Here is a 17,939-nt window from a genome sequence, read left to right on the forward strand (position 1 = left end):
CCTCTTTACAAAAAAAAAATCAAAGCAAATAAATGTAATGTTAAAAAAAAAAATACATGGGTGGGGGGAGGGCTGGAGAGATGGCTCAATGGTTAAGAGCACTGACAGCTCTTCCAGAGGTCCTGAGTTCAATTCCCAGCAACCACATGGTGGCTCACAACCATCTGTAATGGGATCTGATGCCCTCTTCTGGTGTGTCTGAAGACAGTGACAGTGTACTTATATACATTAAATAAATGAATAAATAAATAAATGTTTTTATTAAAAAGATGAGCCATATACATTCTTTTTGTTTGTTTGTTTGTTTGTTTGTATTTTTTGTTTTTTTTTTTTGAGACAGGGTTTCTCTGTGTAACCCTGGTTGTCCTAGAACTCACTTTGTAGACCAGGCTGGCCTTGAACTCAGAAATCTGCCTGCCTCTGTCTCCCAAGTGCTGGGATTAAAGGCGTGCACCACCACACCCAGCCAGATGCATTCTTTAACTATAAGATATTGACCTTACTCTTCTGCTAGCAAAATCCTAGTCACAGTCAAACCAAATACTGACAAGAAAGTGTACTCTCTCAGGACCTATGAGTTTCCTTTAATCCTTTCATTATAAAAAACACAACACAACAATAAAAACAACCTAGAGGAGGAAAAGGAAGCTTAATTGAATAGAACAAAATTTAAGTGGCGAGCTACACATATTTGATTAATTTTACATTACATATTTTGAAAGGCAAGCTCATTATTTATACAGGTGCTGCCTGGCCTCTATCCTGTGATTTATTCATTTTTAACCCATTAATATGCACACCATAAACAGCAGCAAAAAACCACATGACCTCACACCGCTGTCTCAAGACACTGCACTTCCATCACTAAGTAAACTATTAGATGGCCTGGTGTTGAGACACTACGCCCGTCTGGATAAGAGAAAACAAGACTTTCCCTCCAATGAGGAGAAGAGAACCCCTGGGCAGTGCTTCGGCTCCTGCCACAGCTACCATGCTATTTGTCATTTCAAAGGTACCTGTGCACCCGGCACAAACCTTCCAGGAAGCTTTCACGCTACTTACAGCATAATCAGTTGCTTATTGCCAAGGGAAGGACTCCCCCCACCCCCACCTCAAGAAAGACGATCTGCACACACTAATTTGAAAGACAGGGTAGGCATGCAAGTGTTTTAATAGCCCATTATCAAAAATTATCCCTTGGCTATAAAATCCCCAGACCATTGGCTTGAGATCAGCTCAAAGAAAAATGAGATTACAGAATTTAATCTAGTGAAGGGGAGTGAGAGATGAGTTTTAAAAAGCTTTAGAACACACACACACACACACACCTCATACACGGCAGAGAACCAAAACAAGATCAGCTTAGGGGAAAAAAAAAAACCTTCCACACATTTACCTCATACAAACCTGACAGACCTCAAGATTCATTTTAAACTCAAAAAAGTAAGTGGTTACTTTGCAACATTTTAATACAGAGTGAAGAATGTGCAAAGAAAAATTATAGAAAGGGTGATGGGAAACAGAACAGCCTTTTGTCTTAAGTTTGCACAACCTAATTTAGAGCAATAAAGGAGAAACCTGTGTGTTCTGGTAAATGTCACGTCCATTACATACGTGGATAGGTATGAAGCACGGTCTCCGTAGGCCCTTCAGAAATTGCACACAGCCCCCCTAATGCAAACCAGGAGTCTCTGACTGCTGGATGAACACTCCCATGTGGATACTTGCAGAGGGTCCCCTCGTCCATCCCACCCTCATTTGTGTATGCTTAAAGGTCACAAGCATGGAGGTGACGCATATGACACAAAGGTACCTCCCATCTGTCTCAACCTGGCAAGGATGGTGTCAGGGTCCTAGTGAACCACCCCCTCCTCCCTGCAACCTCCACTCCCTTGTTTCTCCTCCCCCTTTGCTCCCCCTACTCCCCTCCCCATGAGCATCTGCCTGGCCCAATCTCGCCTGGGCCAGCTCCAATAACAACATCTGCTTGGCAGCTTTTCAAGCCTACGGATAGTTATCTAACTGAGGCTTTTGTGCTGTACTGTTTATTCTATGTGAAGAAATGCCTCCTTAGTTGAAAGAGTACTTTAGAAAAACTGTGGAGCTATTAGCAAGTGAAGTACAGGGCTAATAACCCCACCTGCTCATCAGATTAATTATGACATCTGAGTCATTATAACTCAGAAAGAAAACACGACTGCAGATCTGTCGCATGTAGGAATAAACATATATTCGGACCAGGGGGAAAAAAAATCAGACCAAAAGATTCAGCTGGACAAGACACACTTCCACCTCTCAGAGACTGGAATATGGATCTTGTGCTGTTCAAAGGGATGCCAAGGACAGGGGACCGCATGCCTGGCTGCACTACCACACTGTCATTCCATGGAGCAAGATGGGCACAGGGCACAGGGCCTCAGGGGTACACTTTAAATCTCAGTAAGAATTTTGTTAAACAAACCAAAATGCTTTCCAGAACCAAGCTGCAGAGAAAAGTATCCTGCTCATACTGAATGCGACCCCATGTCCTTCTCTACTGTCACCCAGGGGTGGATGCCGTTTCCCCTTAGGTTCACTTACATTAAAATGTACATTTTAGGGACACTTTCGCGATGCTAATACATTTAGTAAGAGAACACATTAAATGCGAAAAGAAAAACTTGTCACGAAGTTCTTGCACTTTTTTTAAAACATGGGTAAATAATAATAACATTGTTGAAAGGCAAATACCAATCAGTGGCCATAAAAAAAAAATAGCATTTGAGAGTCTGATATCTCCCAGTGCAGTTCATGATCAATACTATTCAGATAATATCTCACACTAGGAACCAGCAGGCTGTCACTGTAGATTCTGAACCTACAATAGCTTCGAACATCTCATTCTCCTCTATGTGCTGGAGAAACCTACAACTAGAGCACATGATTTCTAGATAGGGTAGCCCCCATTCCATCTGCTTTATGCCATGATTTAGAAAGAAATGTGTCATTTTAGTATGTTAGCTTAAACTAAACATGAATTCATTAATAGAAAGATAACCACTAAAATTTTTTCTGGGCTATCAATTTTAAATGAAATCACATTTGCAAAATATTTGCATGAATCACGAGTAGTTTTAATTTTAACACGTTCCTGTTGAAAGTGTTTGCACCTGTACACTGAAGGCCTCGGCCTTCTTGTGCAACATCTTTATAACAGAGACAGCTCTTTTGGTTCCTTTGTTGAAGAGAACAAGAAAACAGGGACTGTCCTGGAAAAGCATGTGGCCACTGTGCTAATAGCATTAGCCTTTGTCCTTTCCACTTTACCTCCTCAGCATCCATAGGCTGCAGCAGCAACCAGCTCTTGAGTGAGTGAGAGAGAGAGAGAGAGAGAGAGAGAGAGAATAAACCTGTTGTTTAAAGCAAAATCCAGGATAGTTCAGTCTAATACTCAACACCATACAACATTTCTACCTCCTTTGAGCTTGTTATATAAAATGAAAGCAAATCTCAGGAAACAAAACAACTAGTTTTTCCTCTCAGCAAAGGCTTGTGTTTAGAGTCCAGCTCTGAGAGTTGATTTATGTAAATATGCTACTTAACCACAACTTAGGAGAGAAATCCAGGATAAACATAACAATGGGAATCCCGACACTCGACTTTGCCAACCTGGAAGATTCAGTCAGCCTGGACGAAAAGTGGGTTCCGGTTATATTGAATGTCAGTTCTAAATCAAGGAAATCAGGGGTGCCAGCCCTGGCCAGCAATGAGATCAGTAAGCAACCAGCAGTGTTCAGAGGCCTCAGCCTGTCTCCACTTCCAACTGTGCTGCAAGGCAGGGCCCTCTTCTCAAATGCACACCTTGTAATTCCCCCCTTATCAACACTGTTCCTGTAGGAACTGCACATAGTGAGGCCTGAATGGACCTGAATTCTGTAAGCCAGGAAGGCCAGGTCCAAGCCTTGAAGAGTTAATGACTGAAAATACTCTCCCTCTGAAAATAACTTTCAAGTTGCTTTTTAACAACTGGTTTGCACAATTATTAAATTCCTTTACTATGCTAGGTATCCCCAGGAAACACAACTGAAGTATCTGGCAACAGACCATTGTGTGTTTCCCAAGACACAGTCACACACAGAACATGATTGTGCTGACTAAGTATAATGAACAAGAGGTCTGTCCAATCCTGAAAGGGAAAGAAAGAATTTTGTACAAATACCCCTAAGCACGTATCAGTGTTACTCTCAGGCTGAAATTCTAAAAGCATGCCAGAACGGGTAGCTGAGACTCAGCAGTTCCCAGGTATTCTCAGTCCCAGCACCCATCTCCACCGCTTCCTGCACGGCGGTATGTGGTCTTGAAAATACAAATGTTCATGTTTCCTGACTCTGGGCTGCAAAGGAAAAGTCCCCTCCCTGGAGGCAGAGCGCCAGGATTTGGTGCCTGACCCAGTTCACCACAGTACAGCAGAACTGTGTACACCAAGACCGAGGTCAGGGAAGCCGCCTCTGTCCTCTTCTCTGAGGCCCAGAGACAGATAAGGCCCTGGTACGAGATGCAGTCAGTGGGCAGCATTATCTGCTAAGTATGTTAGGAGGTATCGTAGGTGGATGGTCACAAGTCTGCAAAGCTAACTTGGTATGTCCAAATGTCTGATGCTCCTGCAGATCTCTTGATCTACAGGAAGGATAGGAAGGGAAGAAATGGCGAATGCAAATATTCTTTTTCAAAACGTATTTTTACTGATAGTTCTTCCTATGCAATCTTACTCTCTCCTTCTCTTTCTGGCATCATTTACACATACACACACACACACACACACACACACACACACACGTGTATACACACACAAACAAATACACTCACATGAACATGTACACACATACACACACAAAGATATCATGTAATATTAAGAACAGTCTTCTGTAATGTTTTACAGAATCTCTCAGTGGCTTAAGAGGTCAACAACCAAGAGCCCCTACTGTCAGAAGGGGCGCCTTCCTAGAGCCCCGCCCTCACTCCTTAGTCCTAAATAAGTAAATTTACTTCTGTGCTGGTCTGAGTTGCTTTTGTTTTTTCTAACAGCTGCAGTTAAAGGAAGAACTGTTCCTTCAGAGAGAAGGCAGGAGCGCTCCTCACTCTCCCTTCTGGAGTATCCGCTGCTATGGCCGGCTCTACTGAAAATTTAGGCTTGAACTTCAAAAGCAACGCATCTCCGGCGTGCGTGCCGAGAGGATCACACAACTTTGAAGAGCTATAGACCAGGAGGCATAAATTAAGTCTAAATTCATAGTCCTAACTGTTAGTAAAGGCAGGCACTATACCGGTCCGACAGCATCTAGAAGGATAATAAATAACCTTGCAAACACACAAGGAGGAAGCCATGCCTGCTCCATAGCTCAAGGAACTCATTTTATGAGAAAGCCAAATGAATGCAGTGAACTTTTTGAAAACATTATTTAGGTAAGAGATAAATAGAGTATTGTTTTCTCGATCATTGTCTCATGAGGAAATCAACTCTTCCTGGAGAGTAAGTCTGACAGGACCTTTGATATATATATATAAAAAAAAACAAAAAAACAAAAAAACAAACCCGTGAGTAAAATGTCATCAAAGCCTGGCTGAGTGGCCTCAGATTGGATGCTGTGGCCCTGCTGTTGATTCTTCCAAACCATTTCCTGGGGCCTAAGCCTCCAGCAGGACCCCTCAGCTCCCAGACAGGCAACTCTGCCTGTGTCTCATACTAACTGAGGACTCCCGAGCTCACCATTTTCCATATATCTGACGTCAACTTCCTCGTCAGCCAGCATTCATGCATTCTAATCAGAGAACACACTTGAATTCATACTGGTTCTAGAGTTTTTGCAACTGTCAACCTCACGGTTGTAATAAGACAAATAATAGTGATGTATCATTGGAGTTGCAGTAAACAAGGAAGAACGGGTTTATGGGGCATGACTAGGGAGCTCCGCCAGGACAGGGAGGCTCGGTAGCAGCTCCTGAGCCATCCCAGTCACCAGCATGACCTCCAAGGATAATGTCTGTGCACGGAAGTCCTCAGTCTCTTACTCTCAGTAATGTGTGTTGACCTCAGAGACAGGGCAACTCTCTCCTCCGCTGCAGACCAGGAACTGAACTTCTGCTGCAGCCGAGGGAAATGCCATGTTCCCAAGCAGCTACATGAAGTACTGATAAAAGCAAATAAATCAGGCAGCCTCTGACTTCTCGACAACCCTTACCTGTCTCTGTTTTTATTTTACTTTTGTAAATTCAGTAAACTTCATTTCTCTAATCCTCATACACCAAAAGTCTAAAAACAGGTGATGTTCAAAAATTTGCCAGTGCACGCACACACACACACACACACACACACACACACACGCACGCACACGCACACAAAGTCTTTCTTAAAACTATGGCGGGAGCTGGGCAGTGGTGGCACATGCCTTTAATCCCAGCACTTGGGAGGCAGAGGCAGGAGGATTTCTGAGTTCGAGGCCAGCCTGGTCTACAGAGTGAGATCCAGGACAGCCAGGGCTACAGAGAAACCCTGTCTCAAAAAAACAAAAAAAAAAAAACAAAAACCAAAAACAAAACTATGGAAGTGAAGTCAATGGTGGCGCATGCCTTTAATTACAACACTCAGGAGGCAGAGGCAGAATGATCTCTGGGTTCCAGGCTGGTCGACAGAGTAAACAGGACAATCAGGGCAACACAGAGAAACCCTGCCTCAAAAACTCAAAATAACAATAAATAAACAAAAAACTATGAAAAAAGAACAAAAATAATTTACTCATAACCAAAAATGAAGAGTCTGTTAAACGTATGACTAGCTCAACCCATGACTCACTAGAGTGTTCTGCTGTGGACGATGCTAGAAGCATAGGCTCAGACACTGCAGCTCTTATTATTTAATCCAGCAAGAATATTCTATTACAGCTACACTCAGCAACTGATTATGTGGCAGCAGCAAGACAGCCAAGCATTTTCTCTGATTTTTGACAATGTCCTGAAAAACAATACCACAGACAGAAAGAGACGCTAATCTTTAATTTTATTATATATATAATGTTTTTCCAGCTTGTATGTCTGTGTACCACATGTATGTCTGATGCCCCCAGCAGCCCAGAAAAGGAAGTCAGATCCCTGGAACTGGAATTACAGGTGGTTGTGAGCTACCCTGTGAGTGCTGGGAACTAAACTCAGTTCTCTGGAAGAGCAGCCAGTACTGTCAACCACTAAGCCACCTCTCCAGACCCAAAAGAAGATATTCTCAACCTACATCTCTAGACTCTATTGGGTGAGGTATTTAATCACTGACTCAATCCTCTCTCCCAGTTGTAAAGTGGGAGACAAATATTAAACAACATACTTTAAATGGGAAAAAAAGTACCTTGAGGGGTGACTATTCAAGTTTGAGAAAGGGTCTCACCAGGTAGCGGCTAACATCAAACTCAAGATGATCCTCCTGCCTCAGCCTCTTCCTATGCTGATATTACAGGCATGACCCACTCTTTGCAGCCTTAAACCTACAAAGGAAAAGGCCTACAACCAAGCAAAAGCAGAAGGTTTTATGAACTTTAGGAGGGAGTATTTTTTCAGCTTAAGTGTTTTCTTCAGGGTGTTATGAAGTTTTGCTTACTCTGAGTTGCTATTTAAGAAAAGTGTGTGTGTGTTAAAAAGAAACCTGCCATTCAGTTTTGGTTTTCTTTTCACAGTTCAGAATTTTGGAGGGAAGTCCTCCAACCCCCAAGACAGGTATAGCATACATAGTTTGCTAGGATAATTTATTCTAAGCATCTCTGCAACATTCAAAAAACACAGCATGCAACACACACACCCTCACACACACACACCCTCACACACACACACATTCCTGAATCATTAAGTCATTTGGAAGAATCTCCAGAAGTGTGCTGAGGCATGTTTTTGGTGTTTTGCCAAATTATGCGCTTCTGTTTGTGGCTTCCCAATATGAATTAGACAGACGCACAAGCATGTACAATTTGGCAAGTAGCGACAACGGACTCCTCTGAATTTAGTAATTTAAGCTTTCCATTAGTTATCATAGGTGAAAGAAAGAATTAACAACACCTTGTTTGAGCTCTATCTTTATATCCCTTTGTCATCCATTCTTGTTCACTTGCCATAGATTAGAAACCAAAGGAATTTCAGATGTCCTCTGCAGATAGCTGTAAAGCATAAGCTTTAGACAAGGAGTTCAGTCTATGTCAAGTGCACTTCAACTAGAGCAGGAACTTTTGTGTGCTGCTGTTCTCAAGCCATAACCCTACTTCTCTGACCTCCCCTGAGCTGGAGCATCCAGTGTGACCTCCCTTTTCTGACTCAAAACAATGGTAAAAATTACCTTGAGAGGTAAAAATGTCACTTGAGAGTTCTGTTTTTAAATTATCATGCACAAATTGCACTTTTGTGTTACAAATTGACCACAGAGGAATCTCTGTCCCCACACTCTGCTCTTGCTTCACTCCATCAGTGGGGCAGCTCCTCCTGACCAGGAATTCTGCTACTAAACTGAAAAGCAATGCTAAAGAGGAGCAAATCGATCATTCTGCCACGGTCAGAATCAATACATTGATCACAATAGCCAGTCCTTCTCTTGGTCACCCAGAGAAAGCCAAGAGAAGTTCAACTGATTTGTGCCGTTTGACATTTCCTAATGCAGTTGGTAAAAATATTCTTAGTACTCAACACAAAGGTTCAGGGGAGCCAGGACGTAAAAAGGACTCTGATGCTGTGGAGCTACAAATAAAGATGAGTTCACACAGACTCTTGTGTTGCAGTGCTGTTAACAAGATGCACACATGCAATCGGAGTCTAAATTTAAATCCCCAAAACTGGGCAGTCCAGTGGCCTGAAATGTAAGTATGAATCAACAATCAACACTGTATAAGAGGTAAGTCAGGGTGTGTGCTCAGGCCATCTCAGGGGCCCAGGAGAAAGAGCTGAGGCCCTGGGTGGTACAATCTGGAACCTGTGGTTTGGGGGTTAGTGAGCAAAGCAAGGGAAAAGGCAAGTTGGGGCCTAAATCAGACACTCAGACGGAACATTACTAACACGCAGTTTCACCAGCTGCTAAGCGAGGCATTTAGAACTTGGTTTCCACTGTGACTCTCTGGAGGTGAAGAGCTGCAGGTGAAAGCCAAAGCTCCAGTTAGGGTGTGGATCTACCATCTCCCCTGCAGCTCACTGTGCTAGCAGCAGGAACCTGCTCTGCTTATAAACTGCAAGCACACTGATGGAAATGTGTTAACTCAGTCTAGAAGGCCTTCACCAGAACATTTAAGACAAGCAAAAACATCCAAAATGGATCAATATATTAGTAGAACTATGTTTTAAACAAGTGTTAAGAATAAAGCATATTTCTTATCCTCAGCAATTTTTTCATTTGGTGTGAAATTTTTCGTTTTTCGTTTGGTGTGTGAGGGTGAAGAAAAATATAACTATATACATATATGCACACATACAGAAAAAGAGATAGAGGTGATTAGGAGGGTGAAAGGGGTGAGAGGAGGGAGGGAAGGAAGGAAGGAGAAAAGGAGGAGAAAACATGAAATATTATAGCCCACAGAGCCCATTTATACATATCACAGAGATGTTTCTTTAGAAAATCTGTACTGCTTTCATTGTACATAGGATGGGATGGAAGCAGTTAGCAAGAATCACTGGAAGCCAGATCTCACAAACTTCCCCTCTTCAATCCTAATATCATGTCTACTTATCACTGTCACTTTTTAAGCGTGTCATCCTGAAACCTGGAAATCCCGCTTTCAGTTAAGTATACGTTCTTAAAACTGCAATACCCACCCATGGCCGTTCACATAAACACATTGCTTAGCTGCCTAAGACCAAGAGTTTATGGAATCTTGCCTCAAATCAAGGCAATACCAATCAGACTGCTTTGCATAGAAGGTAGCTTGGACGGTAGGAGTCCAAAAAAAGAGTTTCTTTAGCAAAAAAATTAAAAAATAGTAATAGTAAAGGAAGAGGGGAGAGGAAGAGGAGAAGGAAGGAAGGAAAGAAGGAAAAGAAAAAGAAATTAGCTTCCCATATTGCATGTAGTAAACTTCTCAGGGTGGGTATTTGTGTCCACAGCATGTACTACTACTGGTTTGAATTGGATTCTTACACTTTCAGTTTGCTACCCTACTATGCCCTAGTATGCTGAAGAGGCCATCCTGAACCTCACTGGGAGGTCCAGTATCCCCAAAGCTCCCAACTGGAACCAACAGTCTCATAATGGCCAACTCAAGAGGAGAGAATGGTACTGAGATGGCTTCTGGACTTGGCTTTGCTGTTGTTGTTGCTGTTGTTGTTGTTATGTTTGGTTTGGTTTTTCATCTAAAACAACCCCTTTCCCCCTCTTCCTTTGTACATTTGATTAAATCATCAAGGTATACTCTCAACACAAGTAGTTTTCTTTGGGAGCAGCTGAAACACCTATTCCAAGCCTCCAGGCCTACAAACGTAATGCAAGATGGCACTTTAGGATGACAAACCCTGGAACTGACAGGTAGAAGCTATTTTCCAGGGAGAGGAATGAATCTAGGCCAGGAAGAGCCTGTCTAGCATAAAGTCTACTGATGCAGTTAGCCCAGCCTGGACTGGTCTCACCAAGCCAGCTCAGGAGCTACCCAGACAAAACAGCCTCACAAAGTGTGTGTTCAAAGCCTGGCTCTGCCCACATGCTAGTGTGGGGTCTTGGGCATCATCGTTTGTACTTTGGTCGCCTTACAAATAAAATATTGGTAACAAGGAAATTGTCTTTCACAGAAAAATGGTGTAAGACCAATACCTATATAGTTATGTGCTTCTCTCTCTCTCTCTCTCTCTCTCTCTCTCTCTCTCTCAGTTCCTGCATCTAGATTCACTGCCTCCTTGAACTCTTTAAGGAAACACTATCAGCAGTATGTAACTAGTCACATTAAGCTCAAGCTCCTCTACTCCCAACTCACACATCTTTTCTTTTAAAGCTAGATGCAACAACAGTTTCCCATAAGGCTGGATTCTGCCTTAAGTCCTGAATTTATGACATGACTTCAAAGGATGAAGCAGATCACTGGCTGGTGTCTTCTTGCATTAGCACACAAAGAAGTCTAACCCTTCACCAGACAATGTTAGGAAAGGAGGGGACCAGGCAGCAGCCCGGGTAGGCTTAGGGAACCCAGGGCACACTTCTCTTGTAGCAAAGAGCTTCTCAACTGAGAGCAGAAGATGTGTACAAAGTCCAGGAAGGTTGAAACCCACCTGATACTGAACATCTTCAGAGAGGGATGAGGCTCTGTTCACATTTCATATCCATGGGATCATTAGAAATAAAGCTTTCTTACATTTTTCCCTAGAACCATTAAGCTGTAGTAATGTTTTATATGTAAACAAAGCATGACAACCCACTAATTGTGTCGCTTTTTATACCACAATAAGTTATATGATTCAAAATGGGAATTTATACTTTTCTTCTTTAAAAAAATCTTATTTTTAACTCTCTTGAATAATCATGAAAACAGCAGCAATAGCATCACACGCACACACACACACACACACACACACACACACACCACACACACACTGTATTGTGGTTGCTAACTTGAACCATGCCAATGAACACTGAAAAGATTAATCAAAGGCTTGACAGTTGTTAACAGTTCAACATGGTTCCCATAATTATCCAATTAAACATATAATGCAAATACTAGAAGTCTTCTGGGTTCCATAGAGCAGGACGATCAGGCTGCTTCTGAGGACTATTAACTGTAATGGACTGTCTGCTGAGTCAGAAGAAGCCAGAGGATAGCCAGTCAGTCATGGAGGAAGGCAAGAAGAATAGAGTACAGAGACACAGAACTCAACCACCCTTTATGTGGTCATATAAACAAAACAGACAGTGGTAAAATCCAGAAAACAAAATTTAAGTAACAATTATTGTAAAACCAAAAGAATGCAGAACACTGAGTTTACCCTGTAATTCCTACTGGCGGGGCTACAGCCACTGTGTACTTCAACCACACTTTTCTAGCTCATTGCTAAGTTAGAAACATGGATGTAATTATAGTCGTTGGCTTCTGACTCTGTCTATAAACCATGCAGAGATAAACTGCTATTAGTGAACATACCAACTCCATATAATTGTGTTTTGACATTATAGGTAAAAACAGTGAGACGGAGAACTAACCACAGCAATTATAAACAGCGTGCTGCAGGGCATGTCAGGTCACTTCTGACCCTGACTACTTTGTTGTAATCCCTGAGCCTCATTTTCCTGGTGCAGAGGCACACGCATGTGTGCACACCTGTCTTCTTTAGGAAAATGAGGTTACAGAACGGAAGAACTACTACACCAGGCACTTGGGAACACCTAAAGAAATGTAAAATATACACCAGATGGGGCAAATATCTGTTCTCTTTTTTAAAAAGAAAATCAATATGCTTTTTTTTAGAAAACAAATGTAAATCTCTGAAGAAAAACTTTGTGGTAACTCTTTACTCTTAAATATTTGATTTTGTAGATTTACACAGAGGAAAACAGAAAATGAGAAAATTGGTTTCAGTACAAAAACTTGTTGCTGTATGGTGTTAAGTTGTGCCTTTTAAAGTTGTACTATTAAATTATAGATATTTAAACCATATTTACATTGATAAAATTTTTTCATAGTTGCTTGATTATACACCTTCACAGTAATCATACACGGGAGTACGACATCCACTTTTTCCATAACAGTGGGAGCAAAGACAATTAGGAAGCCAATAAATATTCTTTAAGGCGTAAAGTATGACGTCATATTCAACGACTTTCTCTCTAAAGTACTACAGGATTTATGTTATCAGCAACAGTATCTATGCGATTTTCATAAAATACATACGTGGCAACACACACAAAACCTACAAACAATGTAACTTTTTAATGTTACATTCAATGTTACATTTAAAAGGCACAACTTAACACCATACAGTAACAAGTTTTTGTACTGAAACCAATTTTCTCATTTTCCCTTTTAATGTGATTTTTCACAGAAATATGTGAGCATGACCTTAAGGCTGTGTACTGCCACTAAGACAAGCCTCTGTGTGTGTGTGTGTGTGTGTGTGTGTGTGTGTGTGTGTGTGTGTAGAGTTCTTAAAAGCATACACAGAGGTGTCTGGGCGTTTGTTTTTAAAGGCCAGTCTCATGTATCCCAGGCTGGCCTGGAATTTGTTACAGAGCAGAGGTTGAACTTGACCTCCTGAGTCTCTACCTCCCAAGTGTGGGATTATAGACCTGACTTATTATAGATCTTGCTAACGCCTAAACTGAGAGTGGAGCCCAGGGTCTCCTGCAAGCTAAGCAAGCACTCCTACTATGATATATCCCCAGCCACCTGACTTTCATTCTTACAAGGATGGCAGACATATTTGACCCTTTTACAGATGAAGAAACAACTCCCTGAAAGCACATGGCCTTGTCCCAAACCTCAGACAGCCAGGTGAGCTGTTGGCACACACCTCCTGAATGCCTGGGTTCCCAGCCCTTTTCACTCCTGAGAAACCTGATGAAGACAAAATCTGTGTGTGAGGAAAGTGCTGTCTACCGAGATGCTAATGATAACCGCGATGGCTTCCACCTAAATATGTTCAGAAGGTTACAAGAGAAGTGCTCTCACAGGGCCCCCTAGGATACTTGGTGCATCCAGTGCATAGGAGGTTGTAGCTGTTTATACAGTTACAGACATCTCACAGCTAGTCTGGCAAAAGAACTCCTACCTGGCTAAAGGGTTAAGTTAATAACTATATAAACACCAAGTCCCACTTAGAGTTCACCTCCCATTCTCTAAATAACATAGCTAGGCTTCCATGTCATTTCACTCATTAGCTCCCTTTAAATTATTTTTTTGTTTCTTTGTTTTGGGTTTTTTTTTACATAATGCTCATATTTTTAATAATAATATCACTCAGTAGAAATAGATTTAAGGAACTTTAAAAAAAATCAGAAAAAAAAACAAACCTCTGAAAATTCCAGCTGTGACCCAACACAACAGTGTATTAGAGTCTGTACCTACTTCATGTTCAGGATCAAAGTCCCCCTATTTTAACAGCTACATTCCAGTCTGGACAGAACAGCTTCTGTGTAACTAGCCCGGGATTAGAGCATCCTGACTGTGTGTCCCCAGCTAAGGGCTGCACTGTCCTTTGGGACAATGGACGCCTCATTCAGGCCAAGTGCAGCACTAACAGTGTCCAGCCTGAGCCCTCACTGATCTCACAAACGTCTCTGAAAGGAAACTGAATAGGGAGACAGAAAAACCTGTACTCGTGTTTGCAAATACTTAAAACTAATGCATTTAAACACCAAGAGAGGGCTTTGGTTTTGCTTCTGACCAAGGAAGAGAGCCGTAGTTTCTGGAGACTGACATATACATAAAACAGGCAAGAAGCTGGAAGAAATGTTTAACTGAGGACAGTGAAGGAAAAAAAATCATACAATTCTTTCTCCCTGAAGGCACAGTCACCCTTTGGTGACAATCATTTAACTGCTTCACAGACATAAAATTGTAAGGTGAAACTTATTTCCCTTGGTGTAAAACAAACAAACAAACAAACAAACAATGCTTTGTTGGGGAAGGTTGAAGTGCCTACCAACCTATCATCAATATCCTCATCATCATCATCCTCACCATCTGTTTGTTGGGGGATCTCGAACCTTAAACACGCTAAGCATTTGCTCGATCATTGAATGTCAGCCCTCGTGAACTACATCTTCTAATGCAACTGTGCGGTGATATTGAAATGAGCTGGGATGGGGCAGACATGGATTCAAACCGTGGCTCTGTCACTAGCTGTGTGATCAGACATGTACTAAGCGTTTAACCTCAACCTCTCCCCGTTATGACAGTAACACTCGGGCCTCTGAGGAACTGTCAAGGTTACATTAATTAATTCAAGGCACACGGGATGCTCTCAACGTATTATAGCTGTTTTGTGCTTACTGCTCTTACTTCTATACTAATAAAACTCAGAAGAGAGCCCCAGCTTCTTGAGGTAGGGTCTTTTCTGGAGTCTACTACCACATTAGCTTTCGCTCTAAGACCTGTCTCCACACTGAAGAAGAAAATAATTCCTTAGACCAAAACCAAGAGAATACTTAGAAGTAAAACCTTATGGTATGTATACGCAAACTTCATAAAGTCTTGTCTAAATCTTCTATAACCCAAGTACCCAGAACATACAATAACTATAATGAGGTATGGATTCTGCTTAGAAAAAAAAAATCCAACAAGGAAGTTTTGTAGAAAATGTATCTTTTTCCTTCAGGAAACTTTTGTAGAGAAAGAGCTCATACTACATAGTCTTACTGAGAAAATAATACAACAAATACAACTCGAATCATTTACAGGTCAAACGGTAAAAACAAATGAGCATGTCCATCTTCTCTGAGATAGGTGAATACGCTAAATGAGTGTGTGGCTTTTCACATAGAGTGTGTTGCTTAATACACAAGCATTTGTATTTGCCCTCTGTGGGTAAATGGACTCTGGAAACAAACTATATGGGTTCAAATCCAGCCTCTTTTTAACTAGATCTACTGCAGAGTTGTTATTATAAAAAGAAAAGAAAGTAGCTGCCTTATGTCGTTTTTGAGCATTAAATGAAGCTTGGGTTGGTGGCTCATGCCTGTAATCCCAGTAGTTGGGAGGCTGACCCAGGAGAATCACTACAAGTTCAAAGGCAGCCTGATGTACCTAGCAGTGTCCCTGTCTCATTTTAAAATGAAATTAGTGAGTGACACAGGGACACTGTGTCATGTACTCGTGTTACATGTACACTAAATGTCTGCCAGACACCTGTGCACGATATAGCAATGGCCAAATGCAGAAAGCCACCTCAGCCCAGAGACTCCGACTCACCTTAGGGATGCTACTGTATATCAGTTAGGTAGGAGGAGTTAGGTTCTGGGGCCAGAAGGTCATTAAAGCCCTCAGCACTCCAGCAACAACTTCTGGGGTTAGTACTGCTTTACTTTGCATAAGACATGAAGACCCTGGGACTTTAAAACACTTGCTAGAACTCATATCGCATTGCTAAGAAACTGTAAGAATGCCCAATATTGAGGATTCTCAACTTTTGATGCTTAGTCCCATGACTGCTTCTGGCAAGTTCCAGCTCCATGGATTCCTGGCCACTCCATCCTCTGTGGCCCACCACTGGGCTGATGCTATATAGCTGGAGACATGACTGGCTGTCCCCTAACCTCACACGCATTCTTACTGCTTATCCATTTAAGGCATAATCTATGCTCCACCTCCCGGCTGCCCAACACTTCTTGGTCTCACTTCTGCATTGCCCACCATGCTCCCACGATGGGCACAGCACAGAAAGTGTCCTGACTAGCTCTGCCAACTCCAGGTGAGAAGAGATTCCTACTGCCACACGTGAGAAGCAGGTGCTTTGTTACTGTGCCTTACAAAGACAGGTCGAGTCATCAGGGCAAGACACTCACACTTGCTCATCCTAACAATCCACTCTCATTTCCTCGAGAATTGACACGAACCATCGTGTAGTTCCCCGGAGACTGTATTTGTGTAATTAATACCATGACTCTGTGGACAAAAGCATTTCCTACAAACTTAACGGCAATGCTTTTCAGTTAAGAAAAATGTGGGTAATTTTTAAAGTTTCTTCCACTACTGTAAACTTAGGGAAATATCTGTCTTTTCTACATTGTAATGACACAATGTAGACCTGACACAGTGCCTGATACACAGTCTGGACTGCTCGGTGAGTAACTGTTGAATGGCAAAGTAGCTTCATTTTTAGCTGAGATAGACTGACTACCACAAGTCAGTGCTCATAATCCTGTTACATGTATGAATCAACATCCAGCTACACAACAACAAAACCTATGACATACATAAATGTATGTCTCTGTATATGTGTTTATGTATACACACACACACACACACACACACACAGAGTCATTCTTACAAAGAACAAGAAATACAAAACTGAGCCATCTGGGGACTGGAAGACACTTGCTGCTCCTGCAGAGGCCCTGGATTTGACTCCCATCACTCACACAGAGCCTTACAATGTGCTGTAACGCCAGCTCCTCAGGATCCAGCGCCCTCTTGTGGCTTTTTAAGGCACTGAGCACATACATGGTACATAACATGCAAACACTCACAATAAGCATTATTTTTAAAACATGAGCAACGCCCTATAAGAAACACAGGCCAACAGGGCGATAAAGCCTTATGTTTTATTTTGGGGGGTGGGGGGTTGAGACAGAATCTCATTAGGTAGCAATTATTGTCCTGGATCTCACTACAATGACCAGGCTGGCCTTGAACTCCCAGAGATATGCCTGTCTCTGTGTCTGTGTGCTGAGATTAAAGGTGTGGACTGCCAGGCCTGCCTCTGTTCTATCTTTAGGTCTTACCTTTTGTGACTATGAACTGAAAGCAGGCTGCAGTCCAAGGCCTTCCATGGTTCCCTGTATTATTTTTTTATTTTATTTTATTTTTTTGTAATTACCTAGGAAGAAACACTATATTCTGGAGTAGAATCATTTGCAGGAAATAAATTTTATTAGAAAAATTCAATAGAGAAAGGTGCTTCATTTTGTTTAGGTCATGGCACTCTAACAGACTACTGCCTTTAGCAACCCAAGTATGGATTTATATCATAGTACATTTTAGTCTGACAACAAGACACAGCTGACCAGACCAAAACTCTTATTTTCTCTACTCATCTGGAGATCCAAACTTGACTTTTAAAAATAAAATGACGACCAAAAACTGAATTCAACTAACTTTAAGAGTGAATTTTTGAAACATGTTTGTAGAATAATCTGCCTATATTGCTTACAGAATTATGTGGTCAATCGTAAAATATGTTTAAATAAATTATTGATACATAAGACTGACATTTTTCACTCAGGATTATAAGCAATTAAAATATTACGATGA

The 17,939-nt window shown here is 41.7% G+C and overlaps 1 protein-coding gene across 6 annotated transcripts in view; it reads right to left on the bottom strand.

Moving 5' to 3' along the window:
- Nfib (nuclear factor I B) overlaps window positions 1–17,939 on the bottom strand; it is a 215,732-nt gene that overhangs the window by 172,574 nt on the left and 25,219 nt on the right. The window lies entirely within an intron of this gene.

This window comes from Mus caroli, chromosome 4, assembly GCF_900094665.2.
Source record: "Mus caroli chromosome 4, CAROLI_EIJ_v1.1, whole genome shotgun sequence".
NCBI lineage: Eukaryota > Metazoa > Chordata > Mammalia > Rodentia > Muridae > Mus > Mus caroli.